General features: G+C 37.6%; 1 protein-coding gene across 2 annotated transcripts in view; it reads left to right on the forward strand.

Moving 5' to 3' along the window:
• The window catches only part of LOC104990059 (transmembrane protein 45A-like), a 115,902-nt gene that overhangs the window by 45,421 nt on the left and 64,642 nt on the right, over positions 1–5,839 (forward strand). The gene's annotated exons all lie outside the window — the stretch shown is intronic.

A 5,839-nucleotide genomic window follows, 5' to 3' on the forward strand; every position in this document is an offset into this window, starting at 1 on the left:
CTTTCTGGCTTACTTCACTCTGTATAATAGGCTCCAATTTCATCCACCTCATTAGAACTGATTCAAATGTATTCTTTTTAATGGCTGAGTAATACTCCATTGTGTATATGTATCACAGCTTTCTTATCCATTCATCTGCTGATGGACATCTAGGTTGCTTCCATATCCTGGCTATTATAAACAGTGTTGCGATGAACATTGGGGTACACGTGTCTCTTTCAATTCTAGTTTCCTTGGTGTAAAATAAATTTTAGTTTTACATATGCTCACTTTTGATATTAAAGCTTATTTTAAAATCCCTTGTTTAGAAAAAAAAAAGTTTTGTGGTAAATTTATTCAATTTGAGCCATCTTGACTATACAAGATTTTGTCTATATTCCAAACTTTCTAAATCTGTTTAGTTTTGTCCTTTTTTTTTCTCCTTTATTATTCTGAAACAACCTTTCATTTCAATTCAGTTCAGTCACTCAGTCGTGTCTGACTCTTTGTGACCCCATGACTTGCAGCACACCAACAACCCTAACCCTAACCCTAACCTCTAAACCAGGAGAAAATTACTCCGCATTTCCCATAACAGAAAAGCATCTTCATACCTCTTATCTTTTCTTACCAAAATTGTATCTTACTTTCCTTATATACTTTACATACAGAGTTTTTTTCTTACTATATTAGTAATTTTAATTACATATATTGTTAAAAATTTTAATTCCTAGTAACCCTAGTTTTCAGTGAGAATTAAGAAGCAGACAACTGTGAAGTGTCACATACCAACATTTTTTTATGGACTGGCAAATTATGAATTAAACATTTCATAACTTCTAGATACATACGACTTTTAATCATGGTACAAATTTTAACACGGCAAGAAAAACATGTTATTAATAGACCCAAATGTCTTTTGTCCCTCTGTCATAAGAAGCCAAAAGTGAACTTCTGTTTAGCAATAATGTTTCAGTATTGTATCTTCTGGAAATAATCTAGATAGTTAATGACTACCTATCACTTAACATAGAGTAAGGCTTATTTCACCAAGAAGATTTTGGAAGCCGTTTTTAAGTAAAATATAATCATTGTTGAGAAGTTAATTTATAAACTCTTATCCCACCTATTTTTAGTTAATTAACTTATTCTTAATAATCATAGAAGCGAAGCACTTAAAAAATTAAATACATAGCTTCTTTTTCTTGTTTTGCTGTTGTGCTTGATGTACATAAAGCAATTTGTTGTATATTTCTCTTAGATTTGATTTGTAATTTTATAATCTTAAATATCTAGTAGAGATAACATATGCTTGTTTGACTATTAAGTCCAGGTAGAAAAAATTGTATATATGTGTTAAATTTAAAGTTGAAATTCCTGAAGAAATGCTTGTTTTATTAAATTTTAAAACTTAAACTAGCTTTTATTTACTAAAGATTAACCCAATCGAACTTGAAAAACATTTTGGTTCGTTTCTATATTTCTGAGCATTTTAGGAACATTTTAATTTATACATATCCTTATTAAGCTCTTTCAGATGTTATTTTTGGCAATACTATCCAAAGGTACAAAAATACCACATATAAATAACACATGGCCAGACATATATAAATATCCACACAGATGCAAACAAACATCTTATTCCTTTCATTTAAAAATTTTAGCCCTTTATGGAATAAAAGTTATGGAATATAAAACTGACCACTTTATAAAAGAAAGTTCAATTCAAATTGCATTTCTGGCAGATGGAACAAGGTAAGGTTATTTGCTTAGATGGCTAAAGATTTTTACCAATATTTGTGGAGAAAATTTTTAAGGTTTTAAAATTTGCTCTTGACAGATAGCCTCATAGAGGCTGTGGACTAGATTTTGAACAAGGGACCTTTCATAGCTATTTGTTTAAAAAAAAAAAGTCTCTCTTCTTTTTTCCATCCAGTCTCAGGTAGTTGTAGGTAGTGTTCTAGTTAACTCTTCTGATGTTTATATTTTAGAGATGTGGTAAAATTTACATCACCAGAAACTAAGTCACTAGAAATTTTTTTTAAAGAAGAAAAATCAGGAGCATATTTATTTATTATGAGAAATTTAAAGCAATTATTATTTAAGACATTTCTTAAGTGTAGTATAGGCTGTGAATTTTATTTATTTATGTTTTGTGGTGGGCCCCCATATACAGAAAGACTAGGAGCTGAGGAGGTGTGGTTACAGAGTAAAGAACAATAAAACAACCTTGTTATGTGTTCTTGGGGCCTAGTTTCTAATGAGAAATCTCTCAAATATCTTTTTAAAGATAAAAGCTCAAATCTTTAAAGGTATACCTATTTTAATGTGACTGTAACTAAATGAATAAGCCTTTTCATGACTTGAAACCAATGTGCCTTTTATGGCTTAACCATGGACACAAGTTCAGTTCAGTTCAGTCGCTCAGTCATGTCCGACTCTTTGCGACCCCATGAACCACAGCACGCCAGGCCTCCCTGTCCATCACCACCTCCCGGAGTTCACTCAGACTCATGTCCATCGAGTCAGTGATGCCACCCAGCCATCTCATCCTCTTTCATCCCCTTCTTCCCCTGCCCCCAATCCCTCCCAGCATCAGAGTCTTTTCCAATGAGTCAACTCTTCACATGAGGTGGCTAAAGTATTGGAGTTTCAGCTTTAGCATCATTCTTTCTAAAGAAATCCCAGGGCTGATCTCCTTCAGAATGGACTGGTTGGATCTCCTGGCAGTCCAAGGGACTCTCAAGAGTCTTCTCCAACACATTCTTCGGTGCTCAGCCTTCTTCACAGTCCAATTCTCACATCCATACATGACCACAGGAAAAACCATAGTCTGACTAGATGGACCTTTGTTGGCAAAGTAATGCCTCTGCTTTTGAATAAGCTATCTAGGTTGGTCATAACTTTCCTTCCAAGGAGTAAACGTCTTTTAATTTCATGGCTGCAGTCACCATCTGCAGTGATTTTGGAGCCCTCAAAAATAAAGTCTGACAGTGTTTCCACTGTTTCCCCATCTATTTCCCATGAAGTAGTGGGACCGGATGCCATGATCTTTGTTTTCTGAATGTTGAGCTTTAAGCCAACTTTTCCATCTCCACTTTCACTTTAATCAAGAGGCTTTTTAGTTCCTGTTCACTTTCTTCCATAAGGGTGGTGTCATCTGCATATCTGAGGTTATTGATATTTCTTCTGGCAATCTTGATTCCAGCTTGTGTTTCTTCCAGTCCAGTTTTAGAGTCATCCCCAAAGATTCTACATAAGATGCAGTTCCCCTTGAAATGCAAAGTTTCCCTCAAAGATTGTCTAAGAAAGTAAAGACCTTTGTTGTTACATGGCGTGAAGAAGCTCTGGTTTCTTACAGAGTGAGATACCTTAAATCACAGACCCACTAATCTGTGTAGTACCTAAGGGATTATGCTGAAAAATTTCCCAGTGCAAATAATACAAATAAGGGAGAGATGACAAAGGTCCTTTATGGCTTCCTTATGAAACACCACAAAAGACAGAGACAATTCTGGAAACTAATAACTGTTTCTGAGAGGCTGTGTGTGTGTGTGTGTGTGTGTGTGTGTGTATGTGTGCGTGCACATGTGCACTCAGTTGCTCAGTCATGTCTGACTCGTTGCAACCTCATGGACTGTAGCCCACTGGACTCCTCTGTCCACGGCATTCTCCAGGCAAGAATACTGGAGTTGGTAGCCTATTTCTCTCCAGGAGTGCCGGAGTCCAGCTCCAGCAGCCAGGGAATCAGCCTGAAGGGGTGAGTGGTGTCGGCGGATGTAGCCTCTGACTCATAGTATGGAACTACATGTTTATTTTAAGCTTCAGGTTTTCTTTTATACTTTGACAAAAGCATTAGGTCATAGGTTTGACATTTTTAGTTTTCCCCACCCAGATTTATTGTCTCCAGAAATCATTGTTGTCCTACAGAGTTCCTGCTTCAGCGATTCTCTCAGAATTGGCTTTACTATCTATTATCTACTTTCTCTTATGTGTCCTATACTTAACTTGTGATTACATTGTAATTCATGCCACATTCCTCAGTTTATTTCTTATCTTTCTAAATCCTGTTTGCCCCTAGCATCTTAAGATCATTATTTCCTAAAAAGGCTTCTAGCTATTCTTAATTATTCCTAAACACTAAACTCAGCAAACTTTTTTTGCCATAAACATTCCCCACACAAACAGGTCTCAGATAACAATCCTTCCCATGGCCTCAAGCTGTGGCCTATGTGCTCATCCTGGGACATTCTTTGTAAAGATCCTTGAACAAATGTCAATGGTTATTTTATAGATTATTTCCTGGGCACAACTGTAGAAGGCTTTGTGTTTTCTCATGCTTCTCTCAAGCACCTTAACATTCTTTCCAGCCAACTCAACCAAAGAAAGGAAAGAACAAGTCAGAATCACAAGGTCTAACTCCTTCATCCCGGGACTGTGCCTGTGAGATGAGGAGAAGGGGTTGGGGCCATGCCTCCATTTTGTCAGTAATGCCTAACATGGCTCCTGACACAGGAGATCTTCCTGACTGAGGGGTTGAACCCTCATCTCCTGTGTCTCCTCCACTGGCAGGCAGACTCTTTACCACCATGTCACCTGGGAAGCCCCAGAGGCTGTTGGTACCTGGAAAACCAAATCCACAGAGTCACAGTTTAAATAACTAAAATTTACAAATAATTCTTTGGAAAAACATTTGGAGAGGAAGGGATAAGGGAAAATTTTACCTTCCTTTCTTGCTCAGGAATTGCAGAGAGACCTGAGAGAGCTGACTTGGGTAGGAATTCTTACCTTTCCCTGGCTTTTTGTTCCAGGATCCCATCTGCAGGATCTGGAGAGAGTGGGACATCCCAACCTGTTTCATGTGAGTCATCAGGAAGTAGGGTAGACAAAATTTTACTCATCTTAGGTTTTCAGCTCGGACTCTGTAACAAAAAGATCAACAAGAGGAAAACAGTTTATTAACTCCTGCAGTGCATAGCACATGGGAGAAACCTCAGTGAAAAGTCACTTTTCACTTTTCTAAGTGGCTTAGAACTACAGTTTCTACAGCATCTTCAACAAAGAGCAATAACTGTGGAGAGAAATGACAGGACAAAGAAAGCAAGCTTAGGCTTCTGAGGGCAGCAAACTGGGAAGAAAAATATATGGCAGGGAACTAGTGGCTAATATTCATTTGCAGATTCCTCTGGGGCCATCTCTGGGCTGGTAAGACTATCTCCAGTGAAAGAAGAATGTGTATTCTGCCTTTAGGTAAAAAAAGAGACGTAGAGCTTTCCCTGCATTCTTTTTTTAAATTTGTTTATTATTTATTTTTTGGAGGCTAATTACTTTACAGTATTGTATTGGTTTTGCCATACATTGACATACATCTGCCACAGGTGTACATGTGTTCCCCATACTGAACTCCCCTCCCACCTCCCTCCCCATCTGGGTATCCCAGTGCACCAGCCCCGAGCACCCTTTTTTTTTTTTTAATATAAGTTTATTTATTTTAATTGGAGGTTAATTACTTTACAATATTGTATTGGTTTTGCCATACATCAACATGAATTTGCTACAGGTGTACACGTGTTTCCCATCCTGAACTCCCCTCCCACCTCCCTCCCCATACCATCCCTCTGGGTCATCCCAGTGGTGCACCAGCCCCAAGCATCCTGTATCCTGCATTGAACCTGGACTGGCGACTTTTTTCATATATGATATTATACATGTTTCAATGCCATCCTCCAAAATCATCCCACCCTCTCCCTCTCCCACAGAGTCCAACAGACTGTTCTATACATCTGTGTCTCTTTTGCTGTCTCGCATACAGGGTTATTGTTACCATCTTTCTAAATTCCATATATATGTGTTAGTATAC

Source organism: Bison bison, unplaced genomic scaffold, assembly GCF_000754665.1.
Source record: "Bison bison bison isolate TAMUID 2011002044 unplaced genomic scaffold, Bison_UMD1.0 scf7180017864168, whole genome shotgun sequence".
In the NCBI taxonomy this organism is placed as follows: domain Eukaryota; kingdom Metazoa; phylum Chordata; class Mammalia; order Artiodactyla; family Bovidae; genus Bison; species Bison bison.